General features: G+C 41.7%; 1 pseudogene; it reads right to left on the minus strand.

Moving 5' to 3' along the window:
* Positions 1-7,721: 7,721 nt before the first annotated feature.
* On the minus strand, positions 7,722-15,072 carry LOC132113118 (F-box only protein 44-like; annotated as a pseudogene).
* Between the last annotated feature and the right edge of the window lie 3,559 nt (positions 15,073-18,631).

The following is an 18,631-nucleotide window of genomic DNA, read 5'->3' on the forward strand; positions in this document are numbered from 1 at the left end:
ATTATTAGTCAATTGTTGGCCTTCTGGAAAGTATGTTCATTTACTGTACATGTACTCAATACTTGGTAGGGGCTCCTTTTGCTTTAATTACTGCCTCAATTCAGCGTGGCATAGAGGTGATCAATTTGTGGCACTGCTGAGGTGGTATGAAAGCCCAGGTTTCTTTGACAGTCGCCTTCAGCTCATCTGCATTTTTTGATCTCTTGTTTCTCATTTTCCTCTTGACAATACCCCATAGAGAAGGTCTGGTGAGTTTGCTGGCCAGTCAAGCACACCAACAACATGGTAATTTAACCAACTTTTGGTGCTTTTGGCAGTGTGGGCAGGTACCAAATCCTGTCAGGAGAAAGCAGGCTGGATTCAGATGCGGGTAAACTCAAGGCTTTATTCACAAAGCGGAGACAGAGAAGATGAGTCACGTTTCACAGGTTTCACTCGCAGTGACAGGATGAACAGAAGATGAGTCACGGTTCACAGGTTTCACTCGCAGTGACAGGATGAACAGCAGATGAGTCACGTTTCACAGGTTTCACTCGCAGTGACAGGATGAACAGCAGATGCTACTAGGAGCTCTGGGCTTGTAAGAACTAGGGCAGAGAAATCAGCTAAACACACTGGAGCCTGAGGACAAGACACGACAGGGTGAGTACAAAGAGCTGCTAGATGATCGGAGCTATTGGAACGAATAACAACAGTCTGACAATAGACAGAGAAACACAGGGAATAATAAAGGGGAAAAAATTAGAAGGACATAGAGAACAGGTGGCGAGCAATTACGGTGAACAACGGGGAACAAGGGAGGCGGGGAAAACACAAACAGGCAGACGCGGTGAGCTGTCAAACCATCCCAACACACACACACCCACACCAAAAAGACAGGTGATTAGCCCCGAGACCCGACAGTACCCCCCCTCCCAGGAGCGTCACCTGGTGCTCCAGGAAGGGGCCTACCTCGATGCCGCCGGAAGTCCTCAATCAACGAGCGGTCCAGAATGTCCCGGGACGGCACCCAACACCTCTCCTCTGGACCATACCCCTCCCAGTCCACAAGATACTGAAACCCCCTGCCGCGGCGCCGCTCATCGAGTAATCTCTTAACCGTATAGGTAGGAGATCCATCCACAAGACGAGGGGGTGGGGGGGTGGGGCGACTGCAAGCAGGATTAAGGGGGGAAGAGAACACAGGCTTGACCCTGGAAACATTAAACACCGTGTGAACCCGACCAAGAGTAGGAGGGAGCTTGAGCCTGATCACCACCGGACTAACCACCTTGGTGATGCGGAAAGGCCCAATGAATCTGGGTGCCAGCTTACGAGAAGGCGCCCGGAGAGGCAGATCCTTGGTAGAGAGCCAAACCCGTTGACCACACACATAGGTAGGAGGAGAGGACCGGCGACGATCAGCTGCAGCCTTGGTTCTGTCAGAGGCTTGGACCAAAATCCTCCTGACTCTCTCCCAGGTGCGACGGCAGCGCTGGACGAAAGCCAGGGCGGATGGAACCGCTGCGTCGGGTTCCTGTGATGGGAACAGAGGTGGATTATAACCAACAGCACACTCAAAAGGGGACATACCTGACGCGGCTGCTGGAAGGGTGATATGGGCGTATTCTGCCCAGGAGAGATGCTGACTCCAGGAACTCAGATTGTTGGATGCTAGACAGCAGAGCATTCTTCCTAGATCCTGGTTGGCCCGCTCACACTGCCCATTGGTCTGAGGATGAAAACCAGATGACAGACTAGCAGAGGCCCCAATCTCTCTACAAAATTCCCTCCAGAACCGGGAGACGAACTGGGGACCCCTATCTGAAACCACATCCACCGGTAACCCGTGGAGACGGAAGACGTGATCCACCACCAGTTGGGCGGTCTCCCGGGTGGAGGGTAGCTTGGGCAGGGGAATAAAATGAACCGCTTTGGAAAAGCGATCCACCACCGTGAGAACTACAGTGTTTCCCTTCGACGGAGGAAGCCCAGAGACGAAATCAAGGGCAATGTGTGACCAAGGACGGGAAGGGATAGGGAGAGGATGCAGTAGACCATCAGGAGGGCGATTGACAGGCTTACTTTGGGCACATGTGGGGCAGGCCAACACAAACTGTCTAACATCTGCGGCCATAGTAGGCCACCAAAAACGCTGTCGGATGGCAGACAACATTCTCTGAATATCTGGATGGCAGACTAACCTGGATTAGTGACCCCACTCAAGGACCTCAGAGCGCAGCGCAGCCGGCACCAGCAACTTGCCCGCCGGACACTCTCCCGGCACCTGCACTCCTCGACCGGCCTCCTCAACTCGCTGCTCGATACCCCACGAAAGAGCCCCAACCACCACCCCCTCAGGAAGGATGGCCTCGGCCGCAAAACCCCCCCCCCGGAGCACCGAACAGGCGAGAGAGGGCATCAGGCTTGGTGTTCCTTGATCCCGGCCGGTACGAGAGGGTGAAGTTGAATCTGGCAAAGAAGAGCGCCCAGCGGGCCTGACGCGAGCTCAGCCTCTTGGCCGAACGGATGTATTCTAGGTTCTTGTGATCCGTCCAGACCAAGAAGGGCTGTGCTGACCCCTCCAACCAATGACGCCACTCACCCAAGGCCAATCGTACCGCCAGCAGCCTCTCTGTTGCCGATGTCATAGTTACGTTCAGCAGGGCTGAGACGACGAGAGAAGAATGCACAAGGATGAACATTCCCATCATGGAGGGAACGCTGAGATAGAACTGCGCCAACCCCAACGTCCGAAGCATCAACCTCGACAATGAACTGGGCCTCCGGATCTGGAACCATCAGAACAGGTGCAGAGACAAAACGGGACTTTAAAATGTCAAAGGCTACCTGCGTTTCCCGGTTCCACCTGAAAGACACCTTAGTGGAGGTTAAGGCTGTCAGCGGTGCAGCGATCTGACCAAAATTCCGGATGTAACGCCGGTAGAAGTTGGCAAAACCCAGGAAAAGCTGCAGAGCCTTCCGGGAGTCAGGAACCGGCCACTGGGCAACAGCTTCAATCTTAGCGGGATCAGGCTTGATCCCCTCCGTAGAAATAATATGGCCAAGGAACGTAACAGACTCAGCGTGGAATTCGCACTTCTCCGCCTTGACAAACAACTGGTTCTCTAGTAACCGCTGGAGAACCCGTCTGACATGCTGGGTGTGTAATTGGAGAGAAGAAGAAAAAATCAAAATATCATCCAAATACACAAAGACAAATTGATTAATCATGTCACCCAACACGCTGTTGACGAGTCCCTGGAAAACGGCTGGAGCATTGGTCAGACCAAACGGAAGAACCAAGTACTCGTAGTGTCCCGAAGGGGTGTTAAATGCCATCTTCCACTCATCCCCGTCCCGAATGCGCACCAAGTGGTAGGCGTTGCGCAGGTCTAACTTGGTGAAGACCCGAGCTCCCTGTAATAATTCAAAAGCAGAAGACATTAAAGGTAGGGGGTACCTGTTTTTGATAGTAATGTCATTCAAACCTCTGTAATCAATACAAGGGCGCAGGGAGCCGTCCTTCTTCTGAACAAAGAAAAACCCTGCACCAGCGGGAGAGGAGGAATGGCGGATGAGCCCAGCCTGAAGTGACTCACGTATGTACTTGTCCATGGCCTCTCTCTCAGGACCTGAAAGGGAATATAAACGACCCTTAGGCGGAGAAGAGCCCGGGAGGAGATCAATGGCACAGTCGTAAGGGCGATGCGGAGGTAGCCAGGTGGCCCGGGCCTTACTGAAGACCGCCCGAAGATCATGGTACTCCGCCGGAACACCAGTCAGGTCAGAGGGATCCTCCTGAGGAACACAAGACACAGAGACAGGACAAAAAGCAGCACCCAAACATGACACGTGACAAGACTGACTCCAGGCTAAAACAGAATTATTGACCCAATCAATGTGGGGATTGTGCTTGTGCAACCATGGGTGTCCCAGAACTAACGGAGCCTTAGGGGAATCAATAATAAACAGTTCAATCCGCTCATGATGACTGCCAGCAATATGGAGGTCTATCTTGGGAGTGACGTGGGTGATGGTGGTAAGGGGACGGCCAGCTAATGACCATGCTGAAACGGGGCTAACCAAAGGAACAAGCGGGATCTTCCAACGTTGAGCAGAGGCAGCATCAAGGAAGTTCCCATCAGCCCCTGAGTCCACAAGGGCGAGTTCAGTGTGTGAATGACTCTGGAAGGAGAGTTGGAACGGCAGCTGAGTGCGTGTTGCAGGAGAGCTTGAGCTGAGAACCGTGCCCACCAGGACGCTCCGCCTCACTGGTGGACCCTGGCCCTTTAATGGGCACTGAAGGGCGAAGTGGCCTCCCTTGCCGCAGTATAGACACGCCCCCGACAACAGACGCTCCTGCTTCTGCCGTGGTGTAAGCCGTAGACGACCCAACTGCATGGGCTCCTCCTCCGAGGGCTGTCGGCTGGCTGAACTGGCTGAAGAGGACTCTAGGTGGCGCCACGGGGCGGGTGTTTGCCGTTGTTTGCGGCGCCAGCTGAGACGACCCTCAATGCGGAGCGCGAGACTAATGAGCCTATCCAATTCCCGCGGGAGCTCTATGGCCGCGAGTTCATCCGAAATGGCGAAATCCAACCCCTCAAGAAAACGAGCGCGCAGCGCGCTCTCATTCCAGCCGCATGCCGCAGCTAAAGTCTGGAACTGGATAGCATAGTCAGTGACGGAGCTCCTCCCCTGAGACAGTCGTGATAACTGGGCCGCCGCCTCGTCACCCTGAGCAGAGCGATCAAACAATTTGGCCATCTCTAAACTGAAATCCGCGAAGGTGGCACAACAGGGAGCCCGCGATCTCCAAACGGCGATTCCCCATTCGCGGGCATGGCCCGAGAGGAGTGTAAGGACTTAAGCCACCTTGGTCTCTTCATTAGCGTAACGCCGGGGCTGCAGAGAAAACACCAGCGAGCATTGGGAGAGAAACGCTTGACAGGCTATAGGATCGCCATCGTAGACCGGCGGATTGTTGGCATGGGGTTCGGACTCGTGTGACATGCCGGTGTGAGGAACGGGACCCCGGCTCGTTGCCTCTCGCTGAAGATCGTCCACCCGTGTGAGGAGTTCGGAGACTCGGGCACTGAGAACTTCCACATCCAGCGCGGTGGTGTTGAGCTGATTGGCATGCTGCCCGATCAACACTCCCTATTGAGCGAGAGCCGAGCGAAGCGGATCAGATCCCGCTGAATCCATAATATGGTCAGACTGTTCTGTCAGGAGAAAGCAGGCTGGATTCAGATGCGGGTAAACTCAAGGCTTTATTCACAAAGCGGAGACAGAGAAGATGAGTCACGTTTCACAGGTTTCACTCGCAGTGACAGGATGAAGAGCAGATGAGTCACATTTCACAGGTTTCACTCGCAGTGACAGGATGAACAGCAGATGCTACTAGGAGCTCTGGGCTTGTAAGAACTAGGGCAGAGAAATCAGCTAAACACACTGGAGCCTGAGGACAAGACACGACAGGGTGAGTACAAAGAGCTGCTAGATGATCGGAGCTATTGGAACGAATAACAACAGTCTGACAATAGACAGAGAAACACAGGGAATAATAAAGGGGAAAAAATTAGAAGGACATAGAGAACAGGTGGCGAGCAATTACGGTTAACAACGGGGAACAAGGGAGGCGGGGAAAACACAAACAGGCAGATGCGGTGAGCTGTCAAACCATCCCAACACACACACACCCACACCAAAAAGACAGGTGATTAGCCCCGAGACCCGACAAATCCTGCTGGAAAATGAAATCAGCATCTTCCAAAAGCTGGTCAGCAGAAGGAAGCATAAAGTGCTCCAAAATTTCTTGGTAAACGGGTGCAGTGACTTTGGTTTTCAAAAAACACAATGGACCAACACCAGCAGATGACATTGCACCCCAAATCATCACAGACTGTGGAAGCTTAACACTGGACTTGAAGCAACTTGGGCTATGAGCTTCTCCACCCTTCCTCCTGACTCTAGGACCTTGGTCTCCAAATGAAATACAACACTTGCTCTCATCTGAAAAGAGGACTTTGGACCACTGGGCAACAGTCCAGTTCTTCTTCTCATTAGCCCAGGTAAGACGCCTCTGACGTTGTCTGTGGTTCATCAAATTCCTTGATACTTCAGTGTGTGGTGGCTCTTGATGCCTTGAACCCAGCATCAGTCCATTACTTGTGAAGTTCACTCAAATTCTTGAATCGATTTTTCTTGACAATCCTCACTAGGCCACAGGAAGTCGTGTGGTTAGAGAGTTTGACTTCTAACCCTAGGGTTGTGGGTTCAAATCTCGGGCCGCAATACCACGACTTAGGTGCCCTTGAGCAAGGCATCAAACCCCCAACTGCTCCCCGGGTGCAGCAGCACAAATGGCTGCCCACTTCTCCAGCTGTGTGTGTGTGTGTTCACTGCTCTGTGTGTCTGCACTTTGGATGGGTTAAATGCAGAGCACGAATTCTGAGTATAGGTCACCATACTTGGCTGAGTGTCACGTCACTTTTTTATAAGGTTGCAGTTCTCTCGGTTGGTTGTGCATCTTTTTCTTCCACACTTTTTCCTTCCACTCAACTTTCTGTTAACATGCTTAGGGTGTACTCACACTAGGCACGGTTGCCATGAACCAGGCCCGAGTACGATTGTCCCCCCTCCCCACTCCCCCTCTGGCCTGCACTCACATAGGAGGGTTTCAGCATTCGTGCAGGAGCACGCTTACGTCATTATGGTGCGCGACGGTTTCGGGATAAACAGGAAGAGCGGCGCTCTCTGAACACAATGGAGTCCATCGCTCTGTTTTCTTTGTGGATAATTTTGTGTCGTTTGGTCCACAGCCCTCTCACAGCCTGTTGTTAAACAGATGTGTCACCTTAGTGGCGCGAAAATTTTCACAATTTGAGTTGAATTACTGATATATACTTTTCCATGACATTCTAATTTATTGAGATGCACCTGTACATTATAAACTGGTCTTGTTGTATTATTTTGTTAAAAAAGGAAGAATCTAACTTAAGGATGTGTTCATGTCCCATAAGGGTGATGCTTGTTGGAAGAATTCCATTTGGTTGCATATAAACCATTTTACTTGAATTGTTTAATATTTTTTCATGGTTTTCTTCAATGTTTAAGGCTTATATAAACAGCTGTACCTAAATACTTTTCATGTTTGACTAATTTCAGTTACATTTACATCTTAGGCTATGTAGTTTTAATTTTTATTTATTTATTTATTATAGATTTTTATTGTATTGACTTGCTTGATTGTCACAAAAAATGACTTGGACTTGCTTAATGCTTGAAGGTTAAGTCTTGAGACTTACTTGTGACTTGCACATATGTGACTTACTCCCACGTCTGGTCATTATAAATGTAAACTGTGTTTATTATGTTCCAAAAAATAAATTGTTATTACCCATTTTGAGAGGTTACCCACTTTTTGTGTCTCTCTCACTTGAAGATATAACATATGGTATGAATCAAGAGGAATGCTAATGTTTTTTCAAGTGTTTAATGTTTAGAAATTAATTTGTATGAGCACACACAGCAACTTTGAGATGTTTATTGTACTTGATTATATGATGAGCAGTTCAACTAAGGTCCTTTATTTTAACAGTGTAACGTACAACATTTAATGGAAAATAATATAGAGCTATGTAGCGGTATATAAGATATTCTTAAAGCATATTGCATCACTACAGTTCATCACTTGAAGGTCACTTTTGCAGCTGATGAATTTAAATCTGGAAAACACTCTAATCAGTTAAATAGATCTCCACACTACTATTAGTGACCTTTATTCCATGTTGGCCTTCCTGAAATTTTGTATCCTTCCCACCGTGAGTGAAACGGATAAACCGAACTCCAGGTCCATAATTCCTAAAGACGTGGAACATCTGTAATATACCAGAATAAACACAGAGACAGTTAGGTTTTGACAATTACAGGGGAATAACGGGACTGTCAGTATTATTCTACACACTTGACGCCATGGAAAAATTGTCCCCTTTTGAAGAAAACTTTCTCAGGCTGAAAGGTACTGATGGGTTTCTTCTTCTCATCAAGCAGTTCCACACAGATCTGATACTCACTTCCACAATCAGAGAGTGGGGCATACCTGCAGATGAGAAATCAAAATAAATGTGGTTCTGTTAAAAAAATCTTCTCGTCTTCTTAATGGGCTAGATCACATAAAAATAAAGATTCTGTCATATTTTACTCTCAATCATGTCAGTTCAAACCTGTGTCACTCTCTTTCTTATTTGGAATAGAAAAGGGAGCATTTTAAAAGCTTAAATAACATGGGCTCACGTTGACCTTTACTGTATGAATAAAAACACTAAGACAATTTTTCAAATCTTCTTCTGTGCTTCACAGAAGAATGGAAGTCATAAAGGTTTGGTAAATGATGACAGAATTTTAATTCTTAGGAGAACTATACCTTTAATTATATTTAAACTCACTTTCTGTACTGTGTGTGCATGTTATTTATTTATTTTGATATTTTTGATTCTATTGTGTAGGACAGTAGAGCCTGGACCCGATCGTGGGTTGCTCAAAGCTCAAACTACCCATTTGTGTTAGAGCTAATACAGATCCTAACCAAGCAGCAACCTCCCGCTCTCTCTTGTGAAGCCAACAAGAAAGTGACTTAAACCTTTATTCATCAACTGGCCACTAGAGGCTGCCTGCAAAAGTCAATCCCATAGACTCCCCATGTTAATCTGTACAGCATAAAATAACGTTTAAAACGTGATTTTGGTCTATATAGCTAATTTTGCCCTTCATGACAACTGTGAGGGGGTTGAATTTTTTTATGACTCATCCGTTTAAATTATATTAAGCCTTAAAGTTCTGCATAATTAAGGGCCCAGCCACTTGAGTGACATGTGGATTGCCGCTGCTGTCACCGCTGTCGCACTAGGTGGGCGTGGTTTCAGCAACCAATTCCCGCCTCTTTTCCCATTTTCAATTATCCGGGAGTGACGTGTTGCAAAAATTGCAACAGCAGGTTTCGCCTACTTTAGGCTTCAAAAACGCTCTTCGGAAACCTATGGGTGAGGTCACGGACACTACGTCCATATTTTTATACACTCTATGAGTCTAACATTAAAACTACAAAATAATAAACATTATTAATGTAAAGATAAAACATTGAAATATGAATGACATGTCACTTTAGGTTCTCATACTACCAACCACAATTTCAGCCTAAGGCACAAATGGACAGGTTGCTAACATAATATGACATGAAATGTGAACCTGGACCACAAAACCACCCATAAGGGTCTTTTTTTTTTAATTGAGAGGATAGTACAATATTTGGCCGAGATTCAACTGTTTAAAATTAATTTAAATTTATTTTTGGCTATTGCTACAAATATACCCCAGCAACTTAAGACTGGTTTTGTGGTCCAGGGTCACAACTATGAAGTCCACCACCTAAGATGCTGTAGCATGAAATGTTTGAATGAATGTTCACCAGTCTGATATTTTGATATGAGGTTGCTGTTGATCCATTAAAGCATCACTGTAGCCTTCTTCCTTCAGATCAATCAGCTGCTCCTTCAAACATAAACTGAGGACAAAGTTTATGATTCACATCTACATTGGCTTGATGCTTGATTTATTTCAATATGCAACATCAACTGAAATGTAATGAGCTCAAAACATTCTTGAGGGATCTAAAAGTTCAATCATACCCATAAGACGTCACAAAACATGACTTGACTGGAAATGTTGTCCTGTTTCCTCCAGTCACCCAGCGGTCACCTCCATCTTCTACAATCTCCCATCCTTGAAGTCCCTCTAATGAGAACATCAGAACAGAAAAGAGATGTTACCTGACTCAAAATGTCATTATAGTGGCACTTATTATAGTGTACAATCTTCATTATATGAATCACCTTGTGCACTGGGATTCTTTAGCAAGTTACGATTTGTGAGTCTGAAACTAAGAGGGGAAACACAGAAGTTAATTGTCACATTCTGACGATATTACAGTAATCCCCTTTGTTCATCCATGAAATTGACTTTTGCATTTTAGGTGTTTAGATTAACTGGTTTGGACTAATGTGTTACGAGAAGTGTACTATTGGTACCAACAACTAGACTCAAGTCTCATTACCCATTTTACCAAGTTCTTTTTAAAGTGTATGATATCTCTCACTGTCATTTGAATACATGAAATATGGAATGAAGAAAGATTAATTTTCATGTATTTTCTAAATATCTGTATAATTTCATCAAAACATTTCATTCATAAATGTATGTTTCTCAGATCACATCACACTTCACAAGGTTTAGAAATTCATTAAAAAGCTCTGGTCAAGCTAAAATGTTACAATGCAGTGCGATCCGATTCAATTGTAATAACAGCACTGTTTAGAGACGCACAGAGGTAACCTAATTCACACAAGCTCTTTCTCTCTCTCTCTTTCTTTCTCTGTGTCTCTGTCTGTCTCGCTGTATTTCTAATAACTTCATTAATAACTGCATTAGAATGCTATCAACGGCTCAAGCCTTCATACCAGCTTTAAAATGACATTTTGTAACTCGCAAAAAAGGCATTGGATGAGATGCGGAAGAAATAATCCTACTCACAGTAGTGATTTAAGTACAAAGACCAGACGAATCCCTTTAACTATATCATCTGATCCATGTCTTTAGGTGTGGTTACCGTAGTATAAGTGGAATAATTGACTTCGGGCCGTTCAATTATTAGAAAAATACTCCACTTTGTGCGGTGGCCGCATCACCACCTGGGTTGTGCATTATTTTTTTAATAATTCAATGGCCACGAGTCAATTATTCCTTACTTATTTTTTTTAGATAGCAGAACATTAGAACATTACAATCTAAAATTGCTCTTTAAAGCATTTAAATAACTAAATTACAAGTTAAAATCACGGAATCAAAAATGAAAATAAATAAAAAAGAAAATGACTACATTTTAACTGTTATAAGAAACACATAACTCATTTGAGCTTAGCAATTAGTACTGTAGCCTACTTAGCTTACATTTGTTTTACCTATTACAATAGTCCACTTAAGAGTTACTGCTGTGCTATACATAAAAAATACAAAAGACACATTTAATGTCCAAAAAACAATTATTTTGCAAAATGTATATTTTACTCAAAATGCAAAATGTTTACATTTTATATTTTAATTATTGCGCTCCTATTTAATTGCACTCAGTCTGTTCAGTGCACATGCGCGCAGCAGCGCTCGTTCACTCGCGTCGGCCTTGCCCACTCCTGACAGCAAACTGGATACAAAATTTTTATAAACACTAAAAAATACTTGTGACATGTCAGTTATGCACTGAGAAAAACACAACATCTCACATGCATTAAACAGCACAGATATATTCGCTGTTTGTCATGGTGGATCGATTTGATCCATAATCGACAATAAGGTCTGTTTATGAATAAGCATGCACAAACGAATGAGATTGTGTGAATTTAATTTGTCGTTAATGAAACTGCTTTAGTCCCGATTGATTTGTTAGGTTATTTCAAGTCAGGTTTTGGACTTTAATCCCAGTTTTTCCTCATCATGCGTCATACTCATACGGCAGCAGTGATTAGAGAACGCACTTGAGAAAAGGTTTAGCATACTTGTCAACATTTGGGTACCAAAATACGGGAAAGGAGGGATGGGGGCGAAGTCAAAAGTAACAATTTTTATATATTATATAACAATATATTATAACAATATATTATATTATATTATATTAATTTAAACAATTATTAGAAAAACAATTATATCCCAGCAAACACAGAACGTTGCCCTAATGTCAGTTTTTGGTTCCCATTTGGTTATTTTTTTGGGAACTAAATATTAATTGTAGGGAAATGTTCTTTTTAGGTAATATTTTTTATAACCATAAAATAATGTTCCCAGAAATGCTAATTTATTCTCTGCCAGCAGATATCGCTTTTCGCCAGGAGTGTAGCCGTTTCACATGCTAATCATGCTAGAAACATGCTAGCGACATGCTAGTAACTTGCTAATCATGGTAGTGACATGCTAGTCACTTACTAATCATGTTAGGAACATGCTAGTCACATGCTAATCACGCTAGAAACATGTTAGCGACATGGTAGTAAGTTTGCTTATCATGTTAGGCCTGCTAGTCACTTACTAATCATGCTAGAAACATGCTAGCGACATGCTAGTCACTTGCTAATCATGCTAGAAACATGCTGACAACATGCTAGTTACTTGAAAATCATGCTAGAAACATGCTTGCGACATACTAGTAACTTGTTATTCATGCTAGCGACTTGTTAGTCACTTGCTTATCATGCTAAGAACATGCTAGTAACATACTAATCATGCTAGAAACATGTTAAGGACATGCTAGTAACATGCTAATCATGATAGGGACATGATAGAACTAACAAATATTGCTACAAGTGTGACTGCATCAAATAATAATTGCTGTTAATAATGTTCATCGTCTGGCTGACTACGTCTTGTATTAATTTTTCTGAAAAATCCTGTCATACGTGCACAAACTGACAGTCACCACTTATAAGCTACTACTAAAGCACTATACAAATAAACTTGAATTGAATTGATAGTAACATGCTAGCGTAAACGCAGAAAACAAAGCAGCACAGCACCTGAATTAGAAACTTGCAGCCTCATATTTAATCAATTAAATAGCATTTTGAAGTGTAAGCTATACCTCATTCTAAGTGTAAATATAAATTTATATATATAATTAGTTTTTTTCACTGGAGCACCACCTGAGTCTTCTCCTCCCATACCAGTGATCATTGTTTCTGTCCCGCGGTAATCCCTGTGTACATATCAATAGCATAACTGGACTGTAGGTTGCCAAGTTGAGGGGACAAATGGGTTGAAATTTGTATGCGTCGATCGTTTGAGAAAAATGCGTTCCATACAAGATCTGGCAACTGGACAACATTGGAATTTGTTGTTGTGATTATTCATATAATGAGTTTGGGCCCATAAAGTCTATAGGGTTTGGCCCATACAAATTACGGTAGTTTTCACGGAAGCGAATTAAGCAAATATAAAATACGCCCACTGGGATTTTTTTTTTTTTTTTTTTTTATAGAAAGTTAAAAAATACAGGAGAAATACGAAAACATATTTAAACAGGATGATAGTGGGATAGAATCGCAAAATACGGGAGAATCCTGGAAAAAACGGGAGGGTTCACAGGTATGGTTTAGAGAGAAGAAATCAATCTACATATAAAATATTGGTCACCGATTATTGGTCACTTTCTAAACAATACAAGTATAGCGCATCCACTAGTAATTATATATAAATAAATTGTTTTTACAGATTCAAATACGTTAAAAACGATGCATTGCAATATAAATGAAAACTTGTAGTGATGCACACTTTTTAAACTGGTGCACCGAGCGAATCGAGGAATCTTTCCATCCCTAGTTTTTAGAATAATGGGAAAGTTTTGAGTTCTAAAACTTGCAAAAACAACAGGATGTTGTTAAAGTTTAATGACCTCTTCTTACATGTTGAAAGATCAATGGAATTTTGATTACCCAGGTCTTGACCCATTTAAAAGATGATGCTAATGGCTGTGGTCTTTACTGTCCACATTAACACACCCATTAACACAGTGGACGTTCAGTAGTTGTTAACATTTGCACTTTATTTTCATTTTTAATGTTCTGTTTCATGATATGCCTACATGTTTCTTGTATCTGCATTGAAAGCACTACCTCTCATCAGCAGGATAAATCACCACACTACTGTTAGTGACCCGTATTCCATAATGACCCGCCCAGAACTGTGTATCGTTTCCACCATGAGTGAAACGGATAAAACGAACCCCAGGTCCATAATTCTTAAACACGTGGCTCATCTGAAATAAAGCAGAACAAATACAGGGACAGTTAAGATTTTACTATTATTTTAATTACAGGGGAATAATTGGATGGTCAGTATTATTCTACTCACTTCACACCACGGCTCACCGTTCCAAAATGACAATATAACTTTCTCAGGCTGAAAGGTTTTGATGGGGTTTTTCCTCTGATCAAGCAACTCTACACAGATCTGATACTCACTTCCACAGTCATGGCATGAGGCATACCTGCACCAGACAAACATCAAATAAGAGTGTTACTATGAACAAACTGGGCTTTCATCTTGGGGTTGTGTCGGATCTGTCAATACTACCAACTACAATTCTAGCATAATTTACATGTGACCAATGACAGGTCATTCACAAAAATGTTTCACATAAAATACGAAATCCACCATCCAAGATACTGTGGCATGAAATGAAAGTTTGAGTGAATGCTCACCAGTCTGATATTTTTATATGAGGTTGCACTTGATCCATGAAAGTATGACTGTAGCCTTCTTTGTTTAAGTCAATCAGCTGTCGCTTCAAACATAGCCTGAGGACAAAGTTTGTGGATGATTCATGTGTGGATTTGGCTTGCCAATTGACTTATTTTCATATTTTACATTCAATGAAAATAAATAGGCTCCAAACTTTCCTTGAAGGATCTAAAATATCAAACATACCCATAAGATGTTATAAAACATCTGGTGACAGAGTCTGGAATTGGCTTCCAATTTTCTCCTATAACCCAGCAGTCAGGTCCACTACCTACAATCTTCCATCCTCGAAGTCCATCTAATAACAACATCAGAAAAGAGCCATTACCTAACACAAAATGTCATTATAGTGATACTTATTGTACAATGTTTATTATATGATTCACCCTGCGCGCTGGGATTCTTGAGCAAGTTAGGTTTTGTGCATCTCAACCTACAATTGGAAACAAAGACTTATGTCTCATATTCTGACGATATTACAGTAAACCAACCAAGACACAAATAATAGTAGGTACCTTTGCATTAGTCACATGTCAAACATTGCCCTTCTGAGAAGCGATAACAACTCTTAATGTGGCAGCACCCTAATCTGCTTCTTGTGGGGGAGCATCTTTATGGCAGACTACTATTATTTTTTGTTTCTAACATTTGATGAGAGAAATACTGTTATGAATAAGATGAATGTTAACAAACCTTCTAAATAACATTATTATTATTATTTCGACAAAAATATTTCATTCATACATGTAGATTTCTCAGATAACATCACACTTTGTAATGTTTAGAAACTCATTAAAATGATTTTCATAAGCTCAGAGCAAAACAAAATTAACTAGAAAAAAAGTTTGTCGAGACAAACTTTAAGTTGGCTTGAGAAAGCCTGACCAAAAAGTTTGAAGAAGTTTAAAGAAGTTAGAAGTTTATAGTTTAAAGTTAGAATGATAGATTAGTTGAAAGAAAGAAAGATATATTAGTTAGAAAGAATGACAGATAGATTAGTTAGAAATAATGATATAGATTAGTTCAAAAGAAAGAATGATAGATAGATTAGTTCGAAAGAAAGAATGATAGATAGATTAGTATGAAAGAAAGAATGATAGATAGATAAGTTAAAAAGAAAGAATGATAGATTAGTTAGAAAGAAAGATAGATTACTTAGAAAGAGATAAATAGATAGAAGTACGAAAGAATATAGTTAGAAAGAATTATTGATTAGTTAGAAAGAAAGAAAAAAGAATGAAAGAAAGATTAGTTAAAAAGAAAGAAAAAAGATAGATGACTTAGAAAGAGATAGATACAGTTTGAAGATAGATAGAAGATAACATGCTGCTACCATGTTAATAGCATTTTTCAAGCATGATTATCAAGTTACTAGCATGTTGTTGACATGACTAGCATGTCGCTAGCATGTTTCTAGCATGATTAACATGTTTCTAGCATGATTAACAAGTTACTAGCATGTTGTTAACATGACTAGCATGTTGCTAGTATGTTTCTAGCATGATTAACATGTTGCTAGTATGTCGCTAGCATGTTTCTAGCATGATTAGCATTCGACTAGCATGTTGCTAGCATGATTAGCATGTTGCTAGCATGTTTCTAGCATGATTAGCATGCGACTAGCATGTTGCTAGCATGATTAACATGTTGCTAGCATAATTAGCATGTTGCTAGCATGTCGCTAGCATAGCATGCTGCTACCATGTTTCTAGCATGATTAGCCAGTTACTAGTATGTTGTTATCATGACTAGCATGTCGCTAGCATATTTCTAGCATGATTAACATGCTGCTAACATGTTGCTAGCATGTTTCTAGCATGATTAGCAAAAGTTACTAGCATGTTGTTAGCATGACTAGCATGTTGCTACCATGTTTCTAGCATGACTAGCATGCGACTAGCATTTTGCTAGCATGTTTCTAGCATGATAAGCATGCGAATAGCATGTTAGCATGACTAGCATGTTGCTACCATGTTTCTAGCATGATTATCATGTGACGAGCATGTTTCTAGCATGATAAGCATGTTGCTAGCATGTGTCTAGCATGACTAACATGCGATTAGCATGTCATTAACATGTTTTCTAGCATGATTAGCATTCGACTAGCATGTTTTCTAACATTAGCATGTTGCTAGGATAGATAGATAGATAGATAGATAGATAGATAGATAGATAGATAGATAGATAGATAGATAGATAGATAGATAGATAGATAGACAGACATATAATGGTAGTTTAATTGAGTCTAGGGCTTCAGGGAGTTTAGCAGGGCTGGGAATCGATTCCAAAAAGAATCGATTCTTCGATTCCGAGGCATTGGGAATCGAGAGTCGATTCCATCAAGGGGAATCGACTCCTCATTCAGAGTATTTCTCAGTTCAACAAAGCTTATCAATGGGTGTCTCTCTAATGGAAGGCTACATCCGACAAAGGCTGCACACATTTAAATTCACGAAAATAAACAGAAAGAAAACGAGCCGGCATCATTTGAGTTTTAGGATGTAGCCTTTCGTTTCAGAAGCACAATTCACCTAAGCCATAATTACAACAGTTGTGAGATAAAAGATTATTTTCAATGATATATATATATATATATATATATATATATATATATAAAAGATTCAGAGGTTATTTTACGGTGGAACTGGCTTGTCCACAATTTTGAGCGCTGCATGAACGAAAAGATCATGATGTCACTGAGGGTCTTGATCTTATTACCATCTAAAATATGTAAAAAAAAACTAAACAAAAAAAAAACATTTCTATCAGCCAATGATAATTATAAATGATACGTCACGAGCATAGATCAGTGGACGAGAGCGCATCTGATTGACAGAGCTCTATCAGTCATTAATGTTCTGGTTATTTAGTTTCAGTGTACGGTTTGTTAATATTGTGCAAAGTATACAAAGTTAACTTCATCATTCAGCTGAACTGTGCACATTTATTGTAGACACTTCATATCTTATTTAATTCATGCGATAAACACATGTCCCTGTTTAGCTGGGCTATGACTAATTTCACGGGCAAAGCTGAAAAAACTAAAATTTTCATATCGTCAATTTATTTTTTTTCAGCTTCATATTATAGGAAGGATACATTATAAGACCTATCCTGCAGTCATAATGGTGAGATTAGGTTCCTTTTAATCTAAAAAAAAAAAAAAAAAAGAATTGGAAAAGAATCGAAAACAACAGTGAGGAATCGATTCTTGGAATCGAAATCGATTCCAAAAATTGTGGAATCGAACAGCCCTAGAGTTTAGATTTGAATTTTTGGCTTGTGCACTAATGGGCCACCGTAGTCTTGGCTCAATTTGAGCTCTCTGCAATGTAAGTCTATGGGGTTTTTATGGTTTTTATTATTAATTTTTAAGAAAACTGAAAGTCAAATCAGTCTGAAAAGAAATAGCACACAAAGTCAAAACAGTCTGAAAGTCTGACCCGAGTTTGGAATTTGTAGAGTTAAAGCTTTAGGAGGAGTTAGAGTTGCAAAATTTTGGGTCAGAAGAATAACAAAAAGAAGAAGAAGAATAATAAGTTTACATAGGATTTCAGTAAGTTGGCTTTCTCAAGCCAACTTAAATAGTGGTTTGATTTGTTTGTAAAGTATAATTTGCAGGAAAATTATTGTAGATGTGTACATTTTTATTTTCATAGAGGTGCATCACATTTATTGTGCTTAAATTGTCAAATTCACACAATAATTGTCATAATGCCTGTCATTTCATATATTTACTTAAACACAATCAGTTATGTCTTAAGTGAATTTACTTAAGTGTTTGGAAAAATTTACATGTGTGTCAGTATATTCAAAGCTCGGCAAAATGTACTCGGTAACTAACTTAACCTCGGTTCTCTCTAGAAGAGGGAACGAGTACTGCGTCTTAGCTTAGACGCTACGGGAAAAGTCTCTTTTCACGAAATACTGAAGCAAAAAATTATCCTTAATTTTGAATTGTTGTAAAGCGCATTTGCAGCAGCACACAGCCATAGGCTAGACGGCTCGCTCGCTCATTGGCTGCTCTGCGGCAACTGCACAAGCCTATCGAGAGCAGGCTTCGCGCCCTTCTTGCCACTTCCCGCCGAAACGGGTGTGGCCCAACCCTATAAAAGGAGCTCGAAAAGGCTGACTCACCTGATTTATTTCATCGCCGAAGCGAACCAGAGTGAATCGTACGCACGGCAGAGAACGCAGTACTCGTTCCCTCTTCTAGAGAGAACCGAGGTTACGTTAGTAACCGAGTACGTTCTCTTACGAGAGTTCTCTCGTACTGCGTCTTAGCTAAGACGCTACGGGAACCCCATGT

The sequence above is a fragment of the Carassius carassius genome, chromosome 3 (genome assembly GCF_963082965.1).
Source record: "Carassius carassius chromosome 3, fCarCar2.1, whole genome shotgun sequence".
Lineage (NCBI taxonomy): Eukaryota > Metazoa > Chordata > Actinopteri > Cypriniformes > Cyprinidae > Carassius > Carassius carassius.